The 12,727-nt window shown below is 50.1% G+C and overlaps 1 protein-coding gene across 5 annotated transcripts in view; it reads left to right on the top strand.

Moving 5' to 3' along the window:
• Window positions 1-12,727, top strand: part of LOC135906148 (uncharacterized) — a 281,677-nt gene that overhangs the window by 31,872 nt on the left and 237,078 nt on the right. The gene's annotated exons all lie outside the window — the stretch shown is intronic.

The following is a 12,727-nucleotide window of genomic DNA, read 5'->3' as shown; positions in this document are numbered from 1 at the left end:
TCACTGGTACAACAAGCAGAATTATTACTTGAATCTCAAGCATATCAATTACAAAGTTGTAGGGCACTTAAATAACCTCCGAATCAAGCATTTGTTTCATGCTCAACTTTGCCTTGTTGGTTTTTCCGAGAAAAAACAAAGGCGTGTGAAACATTCAAAATATGAAATGGATGCGCACTCATGCGCCATTAATCAAGCGCTCCCAAGCGAATAGCCACAGATACATGGCTTTACTAGCGGCGGCATCTTGATACAGGGCGTCACGCTATGTGATGGTCACAGCATCATGAGAACATGCTGCTGACGCATTGATAAGCGCAGCCTAGCCGTAGTGGGGGGGTTTGAAGCTGGGAAACTGTGACCGCGCATTGGGACTCATCTTGTTCTTTAGATAGGCGCGTCTGGAACATATGTTCCTCTTGTTCCCTTTAGCAATAGAAACAAACCTTGCGCTGGCTATGTCCATCTGATGCGTTTTGGCGGGTCTGTATACCCAGCATATGCTGTTGTCGATTACGGAAATCATTTTTGCTTGACGTGTCAGTGTGTAAGTAATAACAGTAGATCTCAACGGTACCATGCCAATAACCTGCTCTTCAAGAAGACAATCATGCCCTTCACGAATGATCAGAAGGCCAAAATGATCCTGCCTCTGGGGGCGGCGTACTGCGACAAGAGGAAGGCAGCCAAGCTATTCTGGATGTGGCATTGGGGAGGACGCCCTAGTCTGTCAACAATACTTAGAATGTACGAAATCCTCTGCGATACGGGTAGCGTCACAAGAAAGCGACGCAGGACTGCAACGGTAGTTCAAGAAGTGGAAAGGAATGTTTTGGCATTCTTTGCTACTAACCCTCATGGTAGTGTGTGTGATGCCAGTGCAGAGGCCGGTACCTCAAGGTCATCAGGGTGCAGGATTTAAAAAAAAAAAGGTCATATGCACCTTTACCATGTACATCTTATCAAAAACTTGAAGACCAAAATTTTGAAAACAGACTTGACTTTGCCAATTGGATTTTCATGAAATGTGAAAAAGAACGAGACTTTCTCACTCGCATGGTTTGGACGGATAAGGTTAATTTTTCCAGAAATGCACAAGTTAATCTTCACAATGCGCACTACTGGAGTGATGGCAATCCCCACACCACCTATACCAGTGATCGTTTAATGTGTGGTACGGTATTTTTGATAGCAACATCATCGGACCCATCCTTTTTGACAACACACTAACGACGCAACACTACGTCGACATACTCGAGGGCCCCGTGAACGATGTCAGTCGCAACGTTCCACTTGCACACCTATGGAACATCTGGTTTGAGCACGATGGTGCTCCTGCGCATAGTAGTAGTCAGTCTTGAGCGTGGCTTGACAAGCTTTTTCCTGGACAGTACGGCATGGACCTGTACCCTGGCCTGCAAGGTCGCCGGACATGGCACTGCTGGACATCTTCTTGTTTGGCTATGTGAAAGATTGCATGTATAGCAGCGAAACTAGCACACTGGATGTCCTAAAGGCAAAAATAAGCAGAGTCTGCCGCAAGATTCCAAATGTCGTTGGTGAAAGCTGCAACAGCACAAGTGATGGAAAGAAGCAAATACTGTATTGCTTCAGACAGTTGCTTGTTTGAGCACATGCTATAAGTGGCAGTGGAAAATAACTGCTGAAAACTGGTGTAAAATGTGACTGTTTAATGCACTTTCATGATGCCACCTTATCCTTACATGAAAAAAAAAAAAGCTTGCGACAAAGATAGAAATAGGTAAAAAACTGCTTTGTTTTGCCTCTTTTCTGGAGTTATAGAGACAGAAAGGGTAATTGGCTGCTTGAGTAAGTTGCTTGGTTGCTTGGAGGTGCTTAAGCAGCGGCACACGAGTGCACATATTTTGCGGGCTTTTCTTTCTTCTTGGAAAAAACAACTGGGCACACTTCAGCACGAAATAAATGCTTGGTTCAGAGGTTATATTAAGGTGCTCTACAACTTTGTAATTGACATGTTGATCATTCAAGCAATAAATAAAAAGTTCACTAATTAAAAGCAAATAATTAACAGTTCGTGATGAAAGAAATACTGGCTGTAAGTACACACGACTGCCGCTACTATGCAATCATTACAATTTCTCTAGAGCTCTTGGGTTTTTTAAAAATCTTGGTCCAAGTTTACTGGGACGCCCTATATATATATATATGTTGTAAGACCGAGACCGACCAAGCTGTCAAGCGCTTTTTATTCCCAAGAAGGAAATGCCCCAGCTCATGTGCGAAGAAGTAGGAAAACAGGGAAGATGATGATGGCTATGCACAAATGAAAATGACGAAGTACGGTAATAATGCTTACACTAACTGCCCCCCATCATGGAAGCGGCCAGCCTGGCCTGAGATTAGAGATTATCTAAGTGGAGAGTGAAGGGCTCTATCCGCGAGACGTGAACAATTTCGGCATTCTGGCGGCGCCGGTCAGTGACGGAGTGCACTGGGCAGACGAGATAGTTGACTGCAGATGTTTGCTGCACGACGGTGTGTGGGCCAATGTAGTTTTGAAAGAACTTCTCTCAGAGGCCTGGAGTGTGGTCGGGAGTCCAAAGCAGAACTTGGTCTCCAGGGTGAAAATAGAGGTCATGGCGGTTGTTGTCGCAGCGACGTTTGCACTCAGTTTGGGTAGTTTCTGTGTATTGCTGGGCGATTTGACACAAATGTGCAACTCTGGCAGCAAAATCTGTTGGAAAGGACGCGTTAGGCGAAGAAGGTGCAAAAAAGAATTCTCTGTCGGATATGGCTGAAGGAGATCGTCCATACACAAGAAAAAAAAGGCTGTAGCCGGTAGTCCGTTGAATAGCAGTATTAGTATATGCGAATGTCACAAAAGGAAGAATTTTATCCCAGTCAGTGTGGTCAGGACGGATGTACATGGAAATCATGTCAGACAGCATACGGTGGAAGCGCTCAGTAAGGCCATTGGTTTGCGGATGATAGGTAGAAGTAGATTTGTGGACGGTATTAGCGGCCCGAAGAACTTCCTCGAGAACTTGTGAAATGAACGCCTTGCCGTGGTCACTGAGTAGAACGCGAGGAGCCCCGTGGCGAGAGACGATGGAGCGCAAGAAAATGTCGGCGACCTCAGAAGCGGTACCGGATCGCAGAGGGACAGTCTCGGCATATCTTGTTAAATGGTCGACCGAAGTGACAATCCAACGGTGACCAGAGGGTGTCAACAGCAAGGGACCATATAAATCCATACCAAGAAATTCGAAAGGGGCGTCCGGGCAAGGGAGACGTTGTAGTAAACCGGCAGGAGGGGATGTCGAGCGTTTGCGGTGCTGACATGACGCACAAGAGGTAATGTATTTGGCCACTGTTGTGGATAGGCCAGGCCAAAAGCAGAGGGTCTTTATGCGGTCGTAAGTCTTGTGGAAGCCTAAGTGGCCAGCTGATACGTCGTCGGGAAGTGCCTCTAATACTCGCAGGCGAAGGCAGCGAGGTAGAACTGGGACCCACCGGTGACCTGTTGGGTGGTAAACGTAGTGGTGTAGCGGTGTACCTTGAAGGCGGAATTGTCGAAGTTGGCGTCGCAAGCGGCTGTTGGGTGGTTCGGTGAACTCACTAAGGCGATCCATGAGAGCTCGACAGTAGGAGTCGGCCCGCTGAAGCGAGACGAAATCAGAGCGTGATGAAAGCGTAACTTGGTCCAGGGGCGTTATCGAGAGTTGGTGTGAGGTAGGCGTAGCATCGGAACGACGTGGTGGGGAAGACGACGGCGTGTTACCGGGAGAGAGTGAGAGTGGGCAGTGAGACAGTGCGTCTGCATCATGATGATGTTTTCCAGACTTGTACGTTATAGTAAAGTCATATTCCTGCAAGTGGAGTATCCAGCGTCCTAAGCGCTCCTGACATGTTTTTCATTGATGACAGCCAACACAGAGCATGATGGTCGGTGACGATGGTGAAGTGGCGGCCGTAACGGTATGGGCGAAATTTTTGAATCGACCAAACGATAGCGAGGCACTCTTTCTCTGTAATGGTATAGTTCCGCTCAGCTGGAGAAAGTGTTCGGCTGGCATATGCTATGACTTGCTCTTTAGAGGCTGCATTACGTTGCAGAAGTACTGTGCCAATACCTTGTACGCTTGCGTCAGTATGGAGTATGGTGGGGGCTCGATTATCGAAGTGGCGAAGCACTGGTCCGAAAGCAAGATGCCACTTAAGAGCTTGAAAAGCCGACTCGCAGTTGCTAGTCCACGTGAAAGAGGCACCGGTTACCAGTAGCTTGTGTAGAGGAGCTGCTATTGCAGCGAAGTTGCGTATAAATCGACGAAAATATGACGCCAAGCCGAAGAAACTACGTAGATCTTTCTGTTGCTGGGGGCGAGGAAACTGGACAACAGCACTAATCTTTTCGGGGTCTGGCTGGATGCCTTCTTTTGAGACGACGTGACCCAATATTTTTACAGTCTTGCTTGCAAATTTGCATTTCTTTTTTATTGATCTGGAGACCAGCATTTGCAAGGCACTTGAGAACTTCGTCTAATCGATGAATATGTTGGTTGAAGTCAGACGAAAAGATGACAACATCGTCCAGATAACAGAGGTGGTCTTCCATTTTAGACCACGAAGTACGTTTTCTATCATGCGCTCAAATGTGGCAGGAGTGTTACAAAGGCCAAAAGACATGACGTTAAATTCATAAAGTCCGTCTGGTGTAGCGAATGCAGTCTTTTCTTTGTCAGTCTCTTTCATCGGAATTTGCCAATATCATGATCGAAGATCAAGGCTGGAGAAATACTCCGCCCCTTGTAGTGTGTCCAAAGCGTTGTCAATTCCAGGTATTGGATATACGTCCGTGCGTATGATCTTATTGAGCGCTCGATAATCGACGCAAAAGCGAACGGAGCCATCATTTTCTTTACCAAGACCACGGGAGAAGCCCATGGGCTAGATGAAGGTCGTATTAACTTCCGTGCAAGCATGTCAGCAACCTGTTGTTCAATGACCTTTCGTTCGGATGGCGATACATGATAGGGGCGTCGTCGTATTATAGCAGAACCATCGGTTTCAATGTGGTGTGTAGCCGCAGGAGTTTGGCTCAACACAGGGGAACAGCTATCGAAACAGGCTTTGTGCTTTGCCAAGACCACCATTAAGGCTTCGGACGGCGTGGCTGTTAGGTAAGAACCAAGAACGGCTGGAGGAGGGAAAGAATCATCCAAACCTGAGGTTGGTGCTGGGGATGAAGAAGGGCAAAACGTGTCTATAGAGATAGGTTGAGTGTCGGCGAGGGTTGCCACAGTCATCCCTTTGGGCAGCATCACAGGATCTGGGGTCGTGTTGCAAGCAGACTTTTGGCGCGCTCCTGACCACTGTCCGCTCTGCTACCACTGCGGAGAAGCGGGTGACGTCTACCGACGATGCCCATACCGGGAGATGGGACTGCGAGGTTTCGCTGTCAACGCTCCGCGCCCGCAGCAAGGTGAACGCCCTCGTGATATCGCCGACTACCTCGCCGCTACTCAGTGGAGCTCTCGATGACTGTCGCATTCGCCATCACCAGGCCGCTACCTGTCGCCGCAGCGCCGACCATACACTGGCCCAGCCCGGGGCCGCTCAGCAAGCCCATATCCGGAAAACTAAAAGCAGCAACCGATGGAGGTGCGGTTGCTGTTCGTTGAACTGACGAAGATCCTACGCCGCCGCCGAAGACATTGAAGAAACTACCTCGACGACATAACGACACACCGCTGTCCCGATGAAGTCTGGAAGCAAAGAATTACCGTTCATGACCGGACTTACCCTGCCACCTTCATTATCCTCCAACAGTGTTCACGAGACGTCATTCTTGGCATGGACTTCCTGAACCAACATGGCGCAATCATAGACCTGAAGTCAAAATCGATAACGCTGTCAGAAGATCAAGCGATACCGCCGGAGAGCTCCCGTAGTCACCACACCTTGAGTGTGCTCGCAGATCAAGTGAGCATCCCGCCTCGCTCAAGCATTGTTATTTCGGTCGCCACAGTAATACCCGCTGACGTAGAAGGCGTCATCGAAGGCGACCAACGTATACTGCTCGACCGTGAAATTTGTGTCGCTAGAGGAATCGCTCGACTGCACGGAGGAAACACGAAAGTGTTGCTGACAAACTTCAGCCAGAAGTTCAAGCACATCAACAACGGCACGACGATCGCATACATCGAGGAAATTCTGGAAACCAGCAACGTGTTTGTCCTCTTGGATTCTGCCGCATGTGCCCTGCCGACCATAGTTCCCGAACCAGACTTCGATATAAATCCAAGTCTCCCTATGATTAAGCAACAACAGCTGAGAAGCTTACTTTGACGATACAAAGAGTGCTTTTCGACGTCATCAAGGATTCGACAAACACCAGTCGCAAAGCATCGCATAATAACCAAAGAGTGTGTTCGACCACTCTGCCAAAGCCCTTATCAAGTTTCTACACGAGAATGTAAGGCTATAAGGCACCAAGTCAGAGAAATGCTGCACGACGACATCATCCAGCCGTCCAAAAGCCCGTGGGCATCTCCTGTAGTCTTGGTGAAGAAAAAGGCCAGAACCCTACGTTTCTGCGTCGATTATCGACGTCTGAACAAGATCACGAAGAAGGACGTATACCCCCTGCCACGAATAGACAACACATTGGATCGGCTCTGCAACGCTAAATACTTCTCGTCGATGGACCTCAAGCCTGGCTATTGGCAAATAGAAGTCGATGAAAGAGATCGCAAAAAGACCACCTTCATCACCCCAGACGGCCTCTACGAGTTCAAGGTTATGCCATTCGGACTGTGCTCGGCGCCTGCAACGTTCCAGCGCGTGATGGATACGGTTTTAGCAGAATTGAAGTGGCAGACCTGTCTTGTTCACTTGGACGACGTCGTCATCTTCGCCGGAAATTTTGACGATCACCTCAGGCGGCTTGCGACAGTACTAGAGGCCATCAAGTCATCAGGGCTTACTCTGAAGCCGGAAAAATGCCGCTTCGCTTACGATGAGCTTCTGTTCCTAGGCCACGTAATCAGCAGATCTGGTGTCCGTCCATACCCACAAAAGACAGCTGCCATCGCACAGTTCTCGCAACTCATCGACAAGAAGGCAGTGCGTAGATTCCTTGGCATGTGTGCCTACTACAGGCGCTTTGTCAAGAACTTTTCACGCATCACTGAGCCGTTGACACGTCTAACTAAATGTGATGTTGAGTTCAAGTGGGAAACGCCGCAGGCCGACGCATTTGAAGAACTCAAACGACGCATGCAGTTGCCGCCGGTACTTGCACTCTTCAACGAGTACGCTGATACAGAAATCCATACTGATGCCAGTAGCCTAGGCCTCGGCGCCGTTCTAGTCTAGAGAAGAAACGGAGTCGAACAGGTGATAGCTTACGCTAGCTGGTCGCTGTCAAAAGCGGAAGGCAACTATTCTACGACCGAAAAGGAATGCCTCACCATCGTTTGGGCTACAGGTAAATCTCGCCCTTATCTCTATGGCTGACCATTCAAAGCCGTCAGCGACCATCACGCGTTGTGTTGGCTAGCGAATATAAAGGATCCTTCAGGACGACTGGCGCGGTGGAGTCTCAGACTACAAGAATACGACATCACTGTAACCTACAAGTCCAGACGCAAACACTCCGATGCTGATTGCCTATCATACGCCCCCATTGACCCGCCGCCACAAGATGACGAGAATGACGACGCCTTCCTTCGAATGATAAGCGCAGAAGACTTCGCTAAACAGCAACGGGCAGACCCGGAGCTAAAAGGCCTCGTCGAATATTTGGAAGGGCACACCGATGTTGTCCCCAGGGCATTTAAGTGCGGATTATCTTCCTTCACGCTTCAAAACAATCTACTCGTGAAGAAGAACTTCTCACCAGTCCGCGCCAACTAGGTACCTTCTTGTTGTACCGTCGGCGCTGCGTCCAGAAGTATTGCGCGCCCTACATGACGATCCGACTGCCGGGCACCTCGGCTTCTCCCGGACGCTATCGAGGATACAAGAAAGGTATTACTAGCCGCGCCTAACCACCGACGTTGCCCGTTACGTCACGACATGCCGAGATTCAGCGACGCAAGACACCACCCACAAGGCCAGCCGGATTACTACAGCCGATCAAGCCTCCTTGCCGACCTTTTCAGCAGATCGGGATGGACTTGTTGGGGCCGTTTCCGATGTCAACATCCGGGAATAAGTGGATCGTCGTGGCGATGGACTACCTCACCCGCTTCGCCGAAACTAAAGCTCTGCCAAAAGGCAGCGCAGCCGAAGTGGCAAAAGTTTTCGTCGAAAACATTCTGCTGCGACATGGTGCCCAAGAAGTCCTCTTCACCGACAGAGGAACGGCCTTTACAGCGGAGCTCACCCAAGCCATTCTTCAGTACAGTTAGACAAGGCACAGGAGGACAACTGCCTACCACCCACAGACGAATGGTCTTACAAAGCGCCTGAATAAAACCCTCGCCGACATGCTAGCAATGTACGTCAACGTCGAACACAAGACCTGGGATGCCGTCCTGCCGTACGTAACCTTCGCTTACAACACAGCGGTGCAAGAAACAACACGGATCACGCCGTTTAAGCTGGTTTGCGGCAGGAACCCGACGCTCAACGCCATGCTGCCGCACGTCACTGAGGAGGCAAATCTTGACGTCGTTACCTATCTCCAGCGCGCCGAAGAAGCCCGACAGCTCGCCCGCCTACGGATCAAGAACCAGCAGCGTACTGACTGCCGACACTACAACCTCCGACGACGCTTCGTCGGGTACCAGCCCGGTGACTGTGTTTGCGTTTGGACCCCAATACATCGACGAGGACTCAGAAACTATTGCGACGTTATCTCGGACCCTACAAGATCATTCAACGTGTTGGCGGACTGGACTATGAGGTCGTGCCAGACGGCATTTCGCAGTCACAGCGGCGCCGGGCACGATCTGAAGTGGTCCATGTAGTGCACCTGAAGCCCTTTTACGCACGGTGACGAACTTACTTATTTTTGTTTTCTATGCTACGAGTGCTTTTCTTTATTATTTTCCTTTGTTTGCAGCATCGGGTCGATGCTTTTTAAGAGGGGGTCATTGACATGTGTACTTGTCTTTATCGGGTGACACGTTTCACCGCCTAACAATTGTTATCGTGCAGCGCAGGACGCGCTTGCATGTGTGGGAAGTTTCTGGAATGTTATCGATGGTTCCATCCGCTGTCTGTGACCGAAACTTGTGTAATCTGATTGCATGTGTGTGCGACGCGAATAATGTAGTACTTTGTGGAAGACACGCGGGTCCCAGCGATTAGTCTGGAACATTCGATGATTGATGTGTAAAAGCCGACGCGCTTGACCCGTTGATAAGATTTTCGCCAATCGCCGGCCGTGTTCGCCGCTATCGTTGTGCTATAAGTGTAGCCTGTTTTTGTGGGCACAGGTTCACCCAATAAAAGTCAGTTTTGTCTTTTGCAGTATTGCTACTGTGTTCTTCAACGTCACCACCACGTGACAATATGTATATATATTGTAATGGAGTGTTTGAACAGTTCAGTTGGTAGCGTCTGTTCGTAATCGAGAAGGAAATGTCACGCAGAGCAGGAACTGCTGGTTGCCTGAACAGCTCACGCTCGCTAAGCACTGGCAATCCGGCTGGCCCGCTGGTTCCACTGCAGGTACGGAACAGACGATCTGGCTGGCCTTGTCCTTGTGCTCTTCTTCTTCATTACAATTACCCCCGTGCAAAAGCGGAGCCATCCTGGCGACTTACGACGTGGAGACGAGCAGGTCATAGAATTGTTTCAGGCGGTGAACGTGAACATCCCGTCCACGGCGGCGCTTGTCGGATGTTGGTGTAAGCAGCTCTATGACGTAGTTGAACGGAGAGGTGCGTTCGACGATGCGGTATGGTCCATCATACTGCGATTGAATTTTTGTCGAAAGTCCAGGCGTGGTAGCAGGCACGGACAGCAAGACAAGTGTGCCGAGAGCGAAGTTCGAATTCGTAGCGTAGCCATCACGATTGGCTTTTTGTCGTTGTTGATCGGCGGAGGTGAACTTTCGGGCTAATTGACGGCATTCCTCGGCGTATCGTGCGACGGCTGAAACGGGAGCACACTCTGACGCGTCTGGTGTATAAGGCAAAACCGTATCGATGGTATGGGAAGGATCACGACCGTAAAGAAGAAAGTATGGAGAAAATCCTGTAGTACTTTGTGCAGCCGTATTATATGCGTACGTGACAAATGGGAGGATGATGTCCCAGTTTGTATGCTCCGATGAAACGTACATGGCGAGCATATCACCTAGGGTGCGATTGAAACGCTCTGTAAGCCTGTTAGTTTGAGGATGGTACGCCGTGGTGGTCCGGTGAACTATGCGGCATTGAGCAAGCAGTGCTTCAACCACTTGCGACAAAAACACACGGCAGCTCCCGAGGTGGACCATGACGAAGAATGAAACGATGGAGCAGAAAAGATGCAACGTCACTGGCGGTCGCTGCAGGTAGAGCAGCGCTTTCAGCATAGCGTGTAAAGTGATCAACTGCGACAATAATCCATCGTTTGCCAGCGGGTGTTAGCGGTAGCGGCCTGTACAGGTCAATTCCTACACGGTCGAAGGCACGAGCAGGGCACGGAAGCGGCTGTAATAAACCGTGGGCTGGATGAGGCGGAGATTTGCGGCGTTGGCATTGCGGGCACGAGCGGACAAACTTTTGGACAAAAGTAAACATTCCTCGCCAGTAGTAACGTTGCCGCAGGCGGTCATACATCTTCAAACTGCCTGCATGTGCACATTGTGGGTCAGTATGGAAAGACGCGCACATGTCAGAACGCAAAGTCTTAGGGATAACCAAGAGCCACTTGCGACCATCGGGCTGGTAGTTGCGTCGATACAAGAGGTTATCCCGGACAGCAAAGTGGGCAGCCTGGCGACGCAGGGAGCGGGAGATGGGAGATGCAGGCGAGCCAGAAAGGAGATCCAGAAGAGAGGCCATCCAAGGATCTTTGTGCTGTTCTGATGCGCAGGTGGTGATGTCGACCGAGGATACCGCTTTAATGGTGGAGAGGGAGGCCGTGTCGGCTGGCAGCGGAGAGTGGTACAGAGCTTCGGCGTCAGTGTGCTTGCGACCTGAGCGGTAGATGACATGTATATCGTATTCTTGAAAGCGCAGAGCCCAGCGGGCAAGGCGTCCAGACGGGTCTTTTAAAGAGGATAACCAACAAAGGGCGTGTGATGGTCAGTAACGACATGGAAAGGCCTGCCATATAAATAAGGGTGAAACTTTCCGAGTGCCCAAACGATGGCAAAGCATTCTTTTTCTGTGAAGCTGTAATTGCGTTCCGCTTTGGTCAGCGTACGACTGGTGTAAGCAACGACGTACTTGGAGTAGCCAGGCTTGCGCAGCGCAAGGACAGCGCCAAGGCCAATACCACTGGCATCGGTATGCACTTCAGTTGGGGCGGTGGGGTCGTAGTGTCGCAGTATAGGTGGAGACGTCAGGAGATGGCGTAAGGTCACAAACGTGGTGTCGCAAGCAGGAGACCAGGAGGCTAGGTCGTTGGCGCCACTTAAGAGTTGTGTCAAAGGTGATATAATTGAGGCGAAATTGCGAACAAAGCGTCTGAAGTAAGAACAGAGGCCGATGAAGGTGCGGAGTTCTTTCAGTGTCTTAGGTTTCGGAAACTCTGTCACAGCGCGAAGTTTTGATGGGTCGGGGCAAATGCCATCTTGTAATACGACGTGGCCTGGAATCATGAGCTTGCGCACGGCGAACTGCCATTTTTTCAGGTTCAGTTGCAGGCCTGCGTTGGTCAAGCTCGTCAATACTTGCCTAAGGCGAAGATGATGCATGCTGAAATCAGGGGCAAACACAACGATGTCGTTGAGGTAACACAAACACGTGCTCCATTTGAGACCGCGCAAGATATTGTACATCATTCGTTCAAACGTAGCAGGCGCATTGCATAGGCCAAATGGCATCACATTAAATTCGTATAAACCATCAGGCGTAATGAATGCAGTTTTAGGGCGATGAACTGCTGACATCGGGACATGCCAGTAGCCCGAGCGTAAATCCAATGAAGAGAAGAATTGAGTGCCTTGCAAGCTGTCCAGAGCATCGTCAATGCGTGGCAGAGGGTAGACGTCTTTTCGCGTTATCTTATTAAGACGGCGATAATCGACGCAGAACCGAATAGAACCATCTTTTTTTGTGACAAGAACCACCGGTGATGCCCACGGGCTACTGGAAGGTCGAATGACACCGCGCTGAAGCATGTCGTCCACGTGCTCACTGATCACCTGACGTTCCTTGGCGGGTACGCGGTACGGGTGCTGCCGCAATGGCGCGTTGGAGCCAGTGTCGATGTGGTGGCTGACGGTTGACGTGCGACCCAGAGTAGGCTGAGCGACATCAAAAGAAGAACGGAACTGGGCAAGCAGGTGAAGAAGCTGGGAGTGCTGCTCGGAAGTAAGGTCATCGGCAATGAAAGGTGCGAATAAGTCAGGTGATGGCGGAGCAGAAGTGGAAAGTGTACAGAAGTCAGTGAGCTCTGTATACGAAGCATCCGGCACCTCGGTTATAAACATGTCATCAAGAGGCTGAACATGGCCAAGTGCTTCACCACAAAGAGCCGTCAGGGCTGTAGGAAGCAGATTGCAGACAACGATGGCGCTGAGACCAGCTGAAATGTCAAGCATGGCGAAAGGGAGGGGAACGTCTTTGCGGGTTATGAA

Source organism: Dermacentor albipictus, chromosome 1, assembly GCF_038994185.2.
Source record: "Dermacentor albipictus isolate Rhodes 1998 colony chromosome 1, USDA_Dalb.pri_finalv2, whole genome shotgun sequence".
Taxonomy (NCBI): Eukaryota; Metazoa; Arthropoda; class Arachnida; order Ixodida; family Ixodidae; genus Dermacentor; species Dermacentor albipictus.
The sequence above is the reverse complement of the archived record's forward strand: the minus strand, read 5'-3'. Positions and strand labels throughout refer to the sequence as shown.